The sequence below is a fragment of the Hydractinia symbiolongicarpus genome, chromosome 8 (genome assembly GCF_029227915.1).
Source record: "Hydractinia symbiolongicarpus strain clone_291-10 chromosome 8, HSymV2.1, whole genome shotgun sequence".
NCBI classification, from domain to species: domain Eukaryota; kingdom Metazoa; phylum Cnidaria; class Hydrozoa; order Anthoathecata; family Hydractiniidae; genus Hydractinia; species Hydractinia symbiolongicarpus.
The window spans coordinates 8,166,278-8,182,749 of NC_079882.1; positions in this window are offsets into that span (position 1 = coordinate 8,166,278).

Sequence of the window (16,472 nt, forward strand, 5' to 3'; positions counted from 1 at the left end):
AACAAAATAGTTGGAGAGTAAACAGTGAAAAAACACACTTTATCATCAATAACGATGACCTGTAAGGTTATCCCCCTTAAGCCGTTCCAGATATCGATCATGATTGGGTGCATACTTGGCCTTCGCCTAAAATCCATCAGTATTCGAGGCGGCTGGTTAAATTAATTTAAGGATACTGATTTTAATATCTGCAAGGAGAAATCAGGATCTCCTGACGTCAATACCCGGATCTTTATCGTGAAAGGTTTATACAAAATCAGGGATCTGGCAACCAACAAACAGGCTAATGGAAAGGTTATGATAATTGTATTAAATAATGGGTACTGCAAGCTTCGTGTGGGTAGTAGGTAGTGGAAAAAGTCGTCTGCCTTTGCAGTCTAAAGTATACAAAGTTTTCACTTCATTCGCATGCGTGACTAGATCCAGTGCGTCTATAGGGGATATAATATCAAACGTTTTCTTCATAGAAAAATGTTTAACTTTTTTTAATGTTACGATCCGCGTAAATCTATTTTAAACTTTATAATTTTAAGTGATTTGACTCTTAATTCGTAGTTCATTTTAGTTAACCCCATTATAAAAAACATAAAGCAAAATGTACATTCAGTACTAACTTGTGAAATGATGATTTTGAAAAAATAAATTTCTAAATTGACCGGATTCTTGTTGACAAACATTTTAAAGACTCCACACCTTAAATAAAAAATATCAGTAAAATTTTAGTCTTGCCATTGTTCTTATTTTTTGCTTTTACTTTTTCAGCAATTATCAGCATTGTTCTTATAAAATTGTTCTAATAAAAAAAGTGTATAATAGTAAATGATTTTTCTAAAATGATTGTTTCTTAGTATTTTTCTTACCACATGGGAGCAGGGCAGAGGGAGATTGAAATGGAAAGTATAATATTTCAGAGTTATAATGTAATCCTCAGTTGTAATGTACGTGTTAAGCTAATAAAATACAGAAGAGCTTCTCGGAAATTGTCTATTGTCTCATTCGCTAGAGATTCAAAAAGGTCAGAAATACTGTAGCGGCTTTCATTTTCTCGCATTCTTTCTGATAAAAGAATAGTAAATTGAAAAGTAGATCCATTCCAAACACACTTTCACTGGCAATCGTTGATTCACTGCATGTAGAGTTAATCTCATTAATTTTATTATTATTCATAGATTTGCTTTTAAACCTGACAATTGAAATATTGATCTTACTACTATTAAGAAATTAGCCTCAGGACCAAAATTTATTCCTTATTTAAAAAAACAAAAAAAATCTGCACACGTCCCTGTTAAATTTTTGCTAAAGTCAGAAAAGTTCAGACCAATTGAGTAATTCAATAACAAGTTACGTGCCTCTCCTAGGATGATAAAGTTTCAGAATTTTTATACAGACACGAGGAAGAAGTCATCGTTGGGTCTCAGTAGTTTTCGTATAATAAGGAAGGATTAAAATTACAAAAGTAATCTTATTACGGTAATAATAGAAGTACTTACGCCCCAAATGAAAACGTGCCCATCTGAGAAATTTCCAAGGGAATTTTCCTTTTTTTACTGTTTTTCGAGAGTTGCATTGCATTTCGGGGAAGTGCATCCTATATAATAACATATATAATCTACAACCATAAACATATATTTACAATTAAAGGAGACTTCTTGAGAAATCATACGTTTCTTTTATAGTTTGATGTAAGTTTTAAAAGTTTAATAAATATGGCTACACAGACCACAAGTAAGTTCTACTAAGAGAGAGGCAAACTGCACCGCGGCACTGCTGATGAATTAAAGTCCATGATACCAGTGTTAATTTTGAAGACCAGACAGACTGACTTGTTGTCAGCTCTCAGCTCTACCAGAAAGCTCTTGCTTATATTAAACTTTACATGTAACAGTGAGTGGCCCGTGGAAAAATCCATAATGGTACCGCGTTGCGTGCGTATCGCTTCTTGCAGTACCATTTTGCGTGACAGACAGACGTATACGGGTACTATAATATAGATGTTTTTAACAAATACTAAGAACATGTTTAAACTGAAAATGTTCGTAGAGTAGTAAAAATATGATATTTTTTTTGTAAAAAAGGTAAAGTTTCGCCTAAAACCTTTGCAGAACGACACTAGAGCAGACCCAAAACATTAAGCAGTCTGTTGCAAAGTTTTGTTTATATATACTGAACTTATTGAAAACACCTGTGGAAAAGATGAATTTCGGAACCTTTTTGAGCCTTTGTTGTAAAAAACGTGTTGAAGAGTGTGATTAGCACATTTCTGCTACCTTTTTAATCGCGTACCGGCTGCGGAAAATTCGCGAGTTGTTATTTTTGCAACGTTGCAAAATAGCCAAAAAAGTTAGATTGTCTCATAATTTTGGTGAGGGATTGTAGCTAACTACGTAAAATTTGTTCTAATGGTTTGAAATAAAAATCACGAATTTGTCAGATAACATTTTGATATGTATGCTTGATTAGAGTGTGTAAGTAGTGTCACGTTTGATAAAGGCTTGGTATTACATACTGACTCTTGTATCGTTGGACGAAAGCCTGTTAGGTTGAGATACCGATGTTGTTTTTTTCCCTTTGCCGCCAACGTGGCTCAGCGGATAAGAGCTCGCAGTGCATCTGATGCGGCTGACGAGGCGAAGGGATTCGCGAGAATCCTACAACTTTGTCATGATATCCCGTTCAATTATATTCCCCTTTATTTTTCTTTCTTTATTTTTTTATTTTGAACATTTATACAGGACATTAACACTTCAGCACAAAAACACTGTTTTCCAAGTGGTCCTATTAAAGGCAAATTTTAAGAATTAGATAAAATATATTACCAAGACACATATCTTTAAGTTAAAATATTAATAAACGAAATGATAACAATAAATTGCACTAAAAAAACAAACCTAAATGAGAATAGAAAAAACATAATTGAGCAGGTAATAAGATGCAGGCATGAATAAATGGACACAAATGCTCTATGGTGATCAAATTCTCAGAGAAATGAATCTTCAAAATAGATTTAAATTTTATAAAATCCTCTTCTTCTCTCACCCATAGTAGAAAATTGTCGTAAGGTTTTGGTCAAATTTATTTAAATGATTTCTTGCCCAATTCTTTTCTGCACTTCGGAAGTTTTACCATCTTTCTGTTGTGTCTTTTATTTATGCTGTGGTTAGTAACGTGGAAATAATTATTAAACAAGTATCGTTGTTTATGCATTTTTGGACAAATAGGCAAGAGTGTATATTCCATTCCATCTACTTCAATAAATCTCAGTTGTTATTTTATATCACTTTTCGTGGGAAAAACAGATTTCAATATTTATCAAAATAGATCAGGGTTTTTTACCTTTTCACGGAGATTCTTCCTAGTGAACTTTGACTTCGATCTTCTGATGATCGAGTTTCTCTTACATTTATAAGCAGTATTATCTCTTTTAGTTTCTAAATTTGCGAAGAAGTTTGTCTCTATCGTTCTTGTGTGTTTTAATATCGACAATAACCACAGAGCTATTTTACCTTACACATTTTCACGAATGATCGGTACATGCTTATTGAAAGCCGTCGAAAGTATCTTTCGCATCGATTCCCATGCGCCATCCACGTGTGGTTTATGTAGTACGGAATTTTTAATCTTCATTATTCAAATCGGAGCACCACTCTTGCTTATTGTAACGGAGTTATTTGAAGCACTGTGTCCGTGTGGATTTATTAATAAGTTGTATGAAACCATAAAGTTCAAGTAGTCGTATGAAGTTTTTATTATCAGATTTAACTAAATAATTGGCATTACCATTACCCATGATAATAATTTCTTTATTTTCGACGACATTTCGCTTCGACAATTTGTAAATTTTTTGTGAAGATAATTCGAACTTTTCAGGGGTCGATGATATACATGACCGAAATTAAAAATGATTTTCTTATTTTAAGAAAAAATTCGATCACGTCACTTCTGTATTATCATTTTTCAAATCATGTTGACGAACCCAGTTTATTTTGTTTGAGATATAGGCAGCTACTCCTCCTCCTGTACCATTTAATCTGTTTCTGTCTACAAACGTGTAAGCCCGTATTTTAAATAAGTCAGCCGGTTGAGAAGAAATATGTGTCTCGCTGAAAGAAAAAATCTCCTCTATTGAATAAATGATATTCAGGATATCGGCACATAAGAGGATTAGTAAACAAGCAAAAGTAGCATTTGATGATTTGATTCCGCAACGATGATATTTGTCGCTAATTGTCCAAATACTTGACATAAAAAAGGGACTCATTTCTTTAAAGTTAACAGAAACATTTAGTTATGTTCCAATCACATCAGTACTTACGAAACTTCGTTATTTGATAAAAAAAACTGCAAATAAGAGAGCGCACCATAAAACAAACTTCTGTGCCATCATTATTAGACAGACTAGTCGATAAAGCCCGTGGAAAAATTCACTGAGGCGGGATAAATATGAAAAAGAAGCGTCATTCGAATTTTGATAACGTCAGCAACCAATTGACAAAAAAAGAACCTTGTTTCACGTTGCCTCTATTGTGTAGAGCTTAAACTGCTGATCAAGAAAATGTATATGACCATGTGCTATTGACGAACGGTTAAGAAGATATAAAGGTTTAAAAATTTTGCTGACGTCAACAATGGCCCGTTAAAACCAAATTTGTATACCTGTTGCCTTTATCGTATAGATCTTGAAAGGCTGAGCAAGAAATTGTATAGGATCATGTACTTTTGACAAACGGTTGCAGAGATACTAGGGCTTAAAGGTTTTTCAAATCCACCGAAGCAGGATAAAATTGAAAAATAAGCGTCATATGAATTTTGATGACGTCAGCAACCCATCTGCAAAAAAAATTAGAACCTTGTTATTACGTGTCTTTATTGTGTAGACCTTAAGGCGCTGATCAAGAAAATGTATGTAATCACGTGCTTTTCATGAATGGTTAATGAGATTTACGGGTTTAAAAATTTTGATGACGTCAACAAAGTCCTTGATAAAAGTACAGAAAATTATTTTTTTGAAATTTGTATACCCGTTGCCTTCATGTTATAGCTCTTGAAACGCTGATCAAGAAAATGTATAGGATCATGTACTTTTTCGGCAACATCAAAGGAGAATGAAGACATCCACTTTGCCTGTTACAAACAGACACAGTCTCTGTATTATTATAAGAGATCATTGCTCTCCACGTTGGAATGTATATGGCTTGAGCTGCTCCAGAGTTTTTGCAGTGCTCAAATACTAGCTTCACTTTCTATAGCTAAATCCGCAAATACATAGCATGTATGTTTTGACAAGTTGGGGAATTTCTTAGAATGTGTTATAACATAAAACAAGTGCAGTTCGGTTTTTCTGTAGTGCTAATCTGATGTGGAGCGCTGGGTGTCCAAGATAAAACACAATATGTCAGCTTAATTCTTAACTCGTTGATAGAAAGTCACATAAGCTCTGCCTAATTTCACGATATTTATTCTTTGGCCAAGCAAATAAATACTTCCTTCGTTATTTTTAGCAAGATTGAAACGTAAAAATATCTCTTTTTAAATTTATCATTAAGTACTTTTGTTTATTTACACCAGAAGCTAGCATTTTGATTTCTTTTTTCCCCGACAACATGGAAAATCACTGCCTGATCGCGCACCGTAAATTTTTCTCATTAAATTGGAAGCATGAGAGCAGTAGAAACGAGTGTTAACACTGGATATACAGAAAAACGGGGGATGGACGTTTTTCTTAATTCTAACACGGTAAAACTGATCTACAACTTCGGATAGTCGGAGCTCCTTCCTGAAGGGCTAGATACACAGTAAGATTTGCCGTATACAATTTGAGCTTCTCATTTTCATAATATTATGTCCGAACGCTTTTTCTGTGTACACGATGAAGCGACAAGTTGTGTACGTTCTTTCTTTTGATAGAAATATGGCAGATGAAGAGGATGTATGGGCTTGTGCAAATAGTTGGCCAAAGGGAAATTTGTAAAACGTAAGAAACGAGAAAAATGGACCAATAGGCAAAACAGTGATGTCAATCTAAACGTCTTCATGATACTTCAATACAGGAATTCACAAAAAGCAATTTTCTCGAAGTAATGAAGTCGAGATATCAAAAGAAACTACGAATGGAAAATTTTAGTTTCAACTCTCTTTTTCTCCTTTTTATCTATAACAAAATTTAGTTACTGAAAGCCGTAAAAATGATTTAATTTCTGTCCTCTCAGCCCAGGTAATTTGTGAGCGCTGGTTGGTTAAAAATTTGTACGATTGGTCGCTGAATTTGCAAAAGTTTTCTTGTTGTAGGGGCTGAAACGAAAAAATTAAAGCTTCTATGCATTGCCTCTTTCTCTGCTCCCTTCCCCAATTAATTTATAAAAATAATATTTATACAAATAACCTATTACTCTTGACTCTACTACTCGTCTTGGGGTAAATAATAGACACATTTATGTCTAAACTTAAATATTCTTGGTTCCTATAATAAATCTAAATAAATCCATGTAAATAAAACATTGTGACGTGTATTCGATACTTTTGAACAGAAGGAGGTGTAAAGTTTGGTTACAGCGAATATATATTATATTCAATTTCTCAACGAACTATGACATGGGCTTTCACACGTTTTATGCTGAGTGGGCAAACAAAAACTAAGGGATCAAGCCCCAGATTAAGGCAGAATGTGCTGCGTTAAAGATTTTTCGTCCTGTATGTAGTATGGCAAAGAATATTGATACCTAGTCGATGACCCGCGGATAAATCCACGGTTTGCCCGTCCTTTTAATACCTCATTGCGTGCATCTTCGCTACTTGCGGTACCATTTTGCGTAACAGATGGACAGACGTATACGAGTATTATAATATAGAAGTTGTTAGCCCGTGGAAAAATCCACGGGGTCGCCTGAACTTTAAATTAACCCGATGCAACAAGGTGGACAAAAGTATATAGCATTTAGTATTGGTGCGCATTTTAGAAATTTCGTGTTTCCGTTACAGGACGCGGCTTTCGCGGACACACAGACAAAATACGGCTATTATCAAAGAGATATTTATTTTGAGTAACAGAATTAGACACAAACTTCCTTCAACGTAACTTTAACATGCGAAAAAAAGAATAAGTAAGACGCGAATTACACGGTTAAATTACACTTATTTCTTAGTGGAAAATAAAAATATAGAGTATAAAGTTCGTGTAGTTTAGCCAATGAAAGTGCGAGAAAATCTCAACCATGATAATAAGTATATTCGATAAAACTGAATATCTCGTAGTTTTTCATAGACCACGTAGGTAGTTAGCTAACTGGCTTCTTTTAACTTTAGGACAGTATAGCTATTTACGCTGAATCTGGATACTTCAGCGGTAAAACGTTTTTTTATCAATTGCCTTTTTCGTATTGCTTTTCACAATGGCGATGAAGGTATCTTGGTGTATTATCTTTCACGCAAGTTAAAATAAGAAGGAAAAAGTAGCGAAATTTTGCATTTTAGACAAAACACAAATTCGTTTTTTTTATGCAAACCGTTATGTTTTCGCCCATAATAATTTTGGCGCGAAAGATTTTGAGCGTGATTGCTGTATTATATTTTGCGCAATAACGATTTTTCTACGCGAAATAATAATGCAATGTATTTGAAGGAATTTGATATGCAATATTCCTACAGTCCCGTACATTTAGAACAGCTTTAAAAAAATAGACAAGTCAATCTCTGCATAACGTTTATATATAAAGTGGAAAAGCTACTCATATATGATTTGGAAAGCAAAACATAATTTTTTTTGAACTTCTGGTTACTCCATCACAAACATAACAGGCACAGAGGCATGCTTTGTCTTTGCTTTTTTTTCTTCAAATTATTTAAAAACCTAAGAACACGTCGGCTCCAACGAACATGGCCTAAGCTCAATATCGAAAGCGAGGGTAAATTTACTAAGTTTATATTAAAAATAGAAAACTATAAAATGATAAGTCTGCTCACATGTTATATAACATAATATGTTCTTCAAAATAAAAAGTTAGATAGATTAAAACGAATGTAAGAAAATGAAATGTTGAAAACTAATAGAGAGCTGTTGATAAAAAGAAATTAAGAACCACCGTAAAAATATTAATACGAAATCTTTGATCTTTTGATTAAAATCATTCACAGTTGTCGCTTTTCGTATATCTAGTGGCAAACTGTTATATATTTTCGCTCCCATGTAACGGAAAACTGCCTCGAGTTACTTCCAATTTGATTTTTGGAATCTTCAGCAAACAGTTTTGGTTTCTCGTGCATTTGGAGTGAGAATTTACATGTTTGACCAAGTTCTAATTTAAAACACACCTAGTTCTTAACATATAAAATTCAAATGTTTTTGGATGTAAACTCAGGTAGTACGCGTGTTGCGGCGGTGATCTGTTAAATAAAAGTTCTTCCTTTAAGCTAATAACTTTTTTTTAAATATTAAAGTTTCACGTTAATACAGACGTTCAAGACATGACATATAAATCATGTTTACGAATTAAAATTCGTCCTAAGTGTATACTCGCGTTCACCCTGAAAAATTGGCAACAGTTGCCAAAAGTGCGTGTTATTTTTTTTTGTGGTTATTTTTTCTTTGTAGTGGTGCAATAGTGCGAGGAAGTTCATTGTTTCATTGTAACAAAACGGTTGAACGGATTTCTCATGTTTATGATTATATACACAATAAGCAAATATAAGATTTTGGAGAAAAACACAGAATCGTACTTTCTTGCTTTAACCCCCACAGTTCTTAGAAATTTAACATTTCAAGCATTCATTTAAAGTCATTATTGAAAAAATCGATTAACCTTTATCAAAAACTGTTTAAAGATGGGATGACATCAAACGTGATTGGACATACAATGGGAACAGCTAATGTATGATAAAAGAACCTATGTATCGCACAATTTCAAAGTGCGAATTGGTTAAACTACATTATAACTCAAAGGGGGCGTTATCTGGATAATATCACAACTTTATTGCGCGTAGATATAACAGCTTTGGGCGTTAATTTAAATTATCAGCTCTGTGCTTTTATTGCGTTCAAAAATGCAGGCCGATTCCAGGGTTGTAGTATTGTTATCGGCCCACAAACTACAATAGAATGTCTTTCGTTTTATTCGATCGAAGATTCGGATTTTTTGTTTCTCGGAAACAAAAAACAAAACAAAAAATCTGGCGAGAAACAACATTAGCAGCAAAATGGTACAAGATCAGGCAAAGAAAAAAGAATTTGATTTTGGTTTTTGAAAAAAAGTATTCAAAAATAATTACTATTACGTAACGGCTACTTTCGGAAATTTTGAAATACGAAAAAAAACAAAAAAAACAACAACTTTGCTTTAAAGATATTGAAAAAGTTATAATAGAATAGCATTTATTTTTCGGTCAATATTTTTATTTACTTCGCCCTTGGCGTAAAATTTTCAGCCCTCCACTCTCATTTACACCCTCTGCTTCGCATCGGTCGTAAATGATACTGTCGGGCTGAAAATTTCACTCCGCGGGCGGTAAATAAAAATATTGCCCTCAAAATGAACGCTATTGTTATAACATTGCTGATAATGTCTAAAGAAACATTTGGTGTCGTAATATTGAGTGTTACTGTGTTCTTGGAACATTCTTAAAATTTCAAAAAGAATTTCCCCCAAAAAATGTGTATAGACCACCAACATAAGAAAACGGACACTATGAGATTATGCCATTGTTGCTGCTTAAGAGTTAAAATGCTAGTAAAGGAGAATCGATTGCTAGAGAGGAAAATACTACATTCAATATAACAATATAACAAATATATATATGCGTCGGCTAATTATTACAAGCTCGTGAGCTTGTATTAAAACGCAAATGTGTCCTACAAGAATGGAAATTTTTGCCTCTCTGACACGGGAGTAGTCGTGTGTTCGAATCTCATCTTGGTAACTATTTTTCCTTTTTTTTCCAAAGCTGTGTTCCAAAGCTTTATTTAACTAACTGGTAAAGTAAAGGTGTTTCCACCAAAGTTTTCAAAAGTGAATGTAGGCAGAAAAATAAAATTTCCACAACAATACGTAAGAGAAAAACGAAGACGCTCCACCATATATAAATAATGACGAGAACGAAATTCTTTTCGCTACGCTAATGACACGCCAACATAGAGAAATATGATTTCGGAAACACTTCGAAAGAACATAATTTTTCTGATGCCGTTCTTGTTATTTGTCTCCGCGCCATAAGTGCACAGGATTCTTTTTATCGAAGTTTGCTGTTTGTGACAATTCTGGTATATTTTTTAAACTGCAGCTATTTCTTTTTCGAACAATTAAAATTTACTTGTATATTATTTTTTTAATTTGCTTTTTCTCACTGCGTGACTTTCTTATACCCCGTTTTTTTTGTTTGGTTTTTTGGTTTTTTTTGGGAGGGGGGGGGGGGGGACTGAATTACTGAATTTCGCAGATTTTAGGTGGGGTTTGTGGTCTTTCTTCTTCCTGTCAGTCAGTTTACCCCAGACTGACCCATCGAAAATTGACTTTTTGAGGAATTTTCCGTTCAAGAAGATATCACAAATCAATTTTGAAAAATAACTGCGTAGTGCGTAACAAATATTATTGCCTATCTGAATAGCAAAATATGTCGTGTCTAACTTCGTAACAAAAACACAATTCGATAGACAGTTTTTTGTAAACTTTATTTGCGAGGTTGTTGGCGTATATCATACGTCTTGTTATTTCTAGGTAACTGAGAAGAGCTCTAATTTTAAGTTTGGGTTCCTATTAACCCTATTCGGTCCGGGGTTTTTCGAACATACGATGACCAGGAAGGGGGGGGGGGCGGATTCCGCCCCCCTCAATAACTTTTCATAGGATTGTTCAAATTGAATCAAAACTTGGCACACTTATAGTACGTCATAAAAGGAACAAAATGGCGCCAATAAACTTTTGCTTACGTCAGCACATTTTCTGTGACGTCATCAGAAGCTTGAAAATTGTTAAAAATGCCACTATCTGCTTAAAATATAATTACTTTTGTTCTAGAGCGAATTTTTACATTCTGTTTGAAGTTTCTGAAAGCTAAATAAAAGTTATTTAACATATCTTCCGGTTTTTACATGGATCGGATAAAAAATTTCCAAAAATTTCCCAAAAATCCGTTTTTTTCCGATTTTCGGGTGAAATCCGACAAAATCGGGGAAAAATCGGATTAGTCACGTGTTCAAATTATTCAAAATGGTTGTTCTTGATGGAAAAAAGTTGTGTTGGAAGTTTCAAGTTCTAAGGATAATCCTAACAGGAGTTATTATATTTTCCCCATCATAAGGACTTCATAGAGATTTTTAGGGGTAGTTTCGAGTAATGGCCAATATCTAAGTATCTGAAAGGTATGGGACCTAAAAAATCAGCATGCAGGTGTCTAATAGATAAATGTTGAAACTCAGTAAGTATCATAGCCATATAACAAAGCAATCAGGAGTTATTAAAAAAAACCCGTCAGGGGGGGCGGAATCCGCCCCCCCCCCCCGGACCGAATAGGGTTAATACATAAATCCCTTAAAGCGGAGCAGTGAATGTGAATGATGTACGTCATTTTATGTTTGACAAACTAACCCACCTTACTCAATCGCTAGGGAAATTAACAAGTTAGCAGGAAACCATGTGCGTCAATGTGATTGTCAGTAGATAATGTCGAACTTGTTGTCACCACTACAAGACCAATGACACATTAATGATATTCGAAGTTTGTATACTGGACATGGTCAAAAATGATTTGATATAGAAGTGCACTCTTTCCATTTTAGTCATACGTTTTAGTTTTCGATTGATAAGGGTATTTCCTTAACTTGTTGATTTGTTCTGAATTCTTGGCCGAAAATTATTTCTTAATTGTTATATTAAATTATAATGTTTCCTATATAAAAAGAATGTATGACTTTGTTTCTCACGATGCTTGTCCTTTTTGTACTTTTATTTCTTTCTCTCTTTTAGATCTAATGTTGCCTCTATTTGTTGTATCAGATGGGATACTAAGAACTGATATTATGAAATTTTCATCTGAGTTTGTATAATCTGAAATTTCAATCGTATTTTTGGTCCAACACTCTGATATCAGCAGCCTATACTGCAGCTTTGCCCTTTTGTTCTTCTACCACATTATTCTGCATTTTTCTGAACAATAAAAACTGAAAAACCTAAAATCATTATATATATAAAGAAAAATGCAATGCAATTTTGTTCCTTATACCTTTCGAGTTCGCCAGTAGCCTGTTTTGTACAGAACTTCTACAATGTCGTTCCCTCATTTCAAATAAATAGGTATTATCCCTTGGTATTATCTTGGACTTGCAGAATATTTCATGTAGTGCGTGAGATACAAGCTAGAACAAACCAACCCGTTAGCGTTAGCGGGAAAAGCGAGGGTCATAGGTTTAAGTAATTCAAAGCAGTAATATAAAAAAATGCAAGGCTATTAGATTTAGAATTAGATGCTCGTAGGAACATTTCGTCTAGTGAAACATCGACTTTAAAGACCGGACCTTCACTTGTGCGCGCGGCCACAAAAAAAATTGGGATCCAATCCTATTGCACAAATATCTTTTTTTTAAATTTTGACTTATTTTAACCTGTTTTTAAATTTATTATTATGTAATTAGTATTTTTAAACATTTATAGTGTATTTATCTCTATAATAATATCCGTCGTCTGTCTGTCTGTGTGTCCGCGAAAGCGGCGTCCTGTAATAGTTATTTTGGTATTTTTTTCACTATAGTTTATGCTTTTCAATGTTTTGTATGCGTATTTGATTATGTTTTAATAGGACCTTGACTAAATTTCATAGATTTTAAAAGAAATAGTAAGCTTGAACTTTATTTGTACACTTTTTTTTTACGCGACAAGCATTGAATTTGGTGACGTCAGTAAAGAACCTTCACTACACACACAAAAAAACCCAGAAGTTTTTACTTCACCTACCCCTATTGCGTAGAGCTTGAAACACTAATAAATTGAAATGAAATAAGATCGTGTGCTTTTAACCAACAGTTAAAGACATATTTGGATTTCTAAGGTTTTTGGACGACGTCATCAACCCGCCTGTTTCGAAACAGGTGGGTTCGTTAGACCGGCTTCAGGAGATTGGTTTAATTTTGTTCCTAGGTGGCCAAAGTTAACCACACAGGAGATGACGTCATTTATTTCCATCCGTTTCCAAATTATTTAGCCTTAAATTTAAAAGTACAACACAACAATTTTCTAATCTTATTAAACGCATTTACGTCGGTCTAAAATGCATTAACTCTTTTTTCTTCTCTTTTATACTAATTTCTTTCTATCCTGCGTTTTTCAAAGTTGAAAACTTATAATCATTGCTTTCTCGTTGGTTGATTATCTTTCTTGTTGGTTGATTATCTTTCTCGTTGGTTGATTATCTTTCTTGTTGGTTGATTATCTTTCTTGTTCGTTGATTGTCTTTCTCGTTGGTTAATTATCTTTATTATTGGTTGGATATCTTTCTCGTTGGTTGATTGTCTATCTCGTTGGTTGATTGTCTATCTCGTTGGTGGATTATCTTTCTCGTTGGTTGATTATCTTTCTCGTTGGTTAAACATTATTTCTTTTCATTGCTTCTAACATTGTGCTTTTCCCAAAGGTGTATCGCATTTTCACTGATCAGTAATTTGCAAGAATAAAGTTTCCAGTCGTTTTACCTTTATTGTACATGTCTTGCATGGTTTTGTTACACAACAGTGGCTGTCATTCAAATGTTTACTGTTACGGTTGCACTGCAAATTTAAACTTTTATGACAGCCCAGCTTCAGGTAAAACATTTTTGCTCATATTTTCTTATTTTGGATAAGTGTTATGCGCAATTTCATGCGTGTTTGCTATTTTGGTCTTTTTCTCACCATATTGGATGCTTTTTATTGTTTTGTACGCATATTTAATTATTTTTGGCTCATCTCTTATTATTTTTGGCACATTTTTTGTTATATTTGGCATGTGGAATTCATTCAATGTAATGGAAAATGCGAATAATGTAGTAAAAATTCTACTAAAATGTTAGAAAATTTCTCTTTGAAGTTATATGGAATTTCTAACAAGAATCTAACGCAGTAACATAGTAACAGCAGTGCATACAAGGTTTTATTTCTCTGTTTTAGTCAATAAAAAAATCTTAAAATGAAGCTGTTCTTCTTTTTCTGCATTCTAGTGGTTAGCGCTAGAGGTAAGTATTAAGCCATATTGCGTATAACGTTAACACAAGGTTAAGAGATGTAATAGTGATGTGGATTTGTATTTTATATTTCTATGTAAAGAGGAAAACTAATACAGTGATCAGCTAAAACGTTCATCTTGAATTTACAAGTGGTGATTAAGCTGCTTGCAGTGTAGAACTTGCTAGCTAACCTTGCAGCTTGCAGAGATACACTTTTTCGCACCATATATAATGCTATTTGCTACAGTTTTAGAAATGTTTTTGGGTCGGGGATCTGATATTCAAGTGTGAACAATTTTTTTTTCTATTTTGAGCTGTTGTTTTTTGTTTTAGGTAAAAGCTATGTGGCGGAGCGCCAAGAAAACGAGAATACGAAAAGCAATTTGCAGATTAAAGAAGGTATAATATTGTGCATACAGAATTAGGTTTTACATATTAATTAATTATCACAATTAAGGTAGATAATTAAGTCAACATGGCGTCTTTGATCAACAATTTTAGCATCTCAAACGTCTTAACAAATGTCGTCTTGTCTACTTTGTAAATCAGGAGATTATACAATACTTTCTACATTTGAAGATACTTTACATAAGAGATTTTTGTATTAACAGCAAAGACAGTAAAAATAACTTTTAATGCTTAATAAATATGCATAGGTAATTTTGTACCCAAGTACAATTCTGTCGCTGGAGGAGTAGTAAAAAAAGGAAATGTTGGGAGCAAAGGAGCCAGAAAAGTTTTTAAACCTACAAGTTTCTATTGGGGACGTAAGTACTTTTTCATTACCGAAAATGTGGATTTTCACTTAAAAGCAAAACAGATCGGACTGAAACAAGAAGAATACTTAAATTTGATTGGCTATCTGCTAATTTTTGATTTTTTTAAATTTTTTCCGTTCCTGTCCGCAAGAAAAGTTGAAATAATATAACTTTCAGTTTGGACCGAAGCAGAATGTTTTTTTTAACCAGGCAGATTCCAGCGATCACAAGTGTCTGTTCCGATCCGTTCCAATTCACTTTAGTGGAAATCCACCTTAACCTTTCAAAATTTTTTCTTTTTTTTGACCAATAAAAATACATATTTCGCGCATTATATCTTCAAAACCGTCGAAGCGCCAATTATATTGTACACTAGCGCAGCATCGCCCATATCTTTTTTCAAAATTTAAATAAGTTTTTCTAAAGATCCTTTTTGGGGAAATTTAGCATATGCATTATGATTTAAATAAACGCCCCTCTGAAAGGGTCGTTAATGTGAGGGGTGATCCTATAAGCGGGGCGTTAATTGAAAGAAGTCATTAAAAAAGACGAGCGTTTAGTCGAGGGGGTTGCTAATATAGAGGGACGTATATTCAAAGCATAGCAGGATGAGGGTAACATAATATTTAACCTCATTAGTCATGCAACGAGTAATGTACACTAATATAAAGGAAGTCGTTTAGCTAGACAACGATAATTTAGAAAAACTGCAAGATTAAGAGCGCAACAGACTTTGGTAATGGCGTTTTTATTTTATCTTTTTGTCGTCTAGAACACTTGCTCAACGCTAAAATAAGAACTGCAACACCTATTAAAGAAACAAATGGAAAGAAGAAAAAGGTATCCATCGTCCAAAGTGATCTTACTTATGGAGGCGCTAACTACTACATATATGACATGATGGTGAAACGGTTAATTAGCCAAAATAGTAAAGTGAAAGTTGGTGAAGCATACGATGGAACAATATTGACATTACGCAAGGAGAGTACGAGTAATAGCGGTCCAACATTGGATTATAACAACAAGATGGGGCACATATACAAAATTAGACTGCGTAGGTTATAATATATTATTTTGTATTTTGTTAGAAAAATATTGAGTCATGTTTATAAAATGTTTTACCTATATGGTTAATTTCTAGTTGAAGATCAAGACCAAGATGAAGGCAAAGATGATGGTGATGAAATGGAAGACCAAAAACGTGGTTGAATAATTCTCCACAATGCGACGAATTAGCAATTCGTATTTATCCCTTGAGAGTTTTATTATTGTCTTTAAAATACTTATTTCTTTCAAATTCTTGGTATTTTTTGATCTGATAATTCATCCCAATAAAATACCTATACCGACCATCCGTAGTTTACATTTTGATATTGAGAAGGGACATAGATGCAATTCCTTAAGTTACAGGAATCATAACGAGTCATATGATTTTAAGGAGGTTTGCAACGAAAATGTTTGTATTAAAACATCGGCGTCCGTGTGTTTTAACTTACGGAAAACGCGCGCGCAAACACAATCTTTAAAAACAAAAGAAAG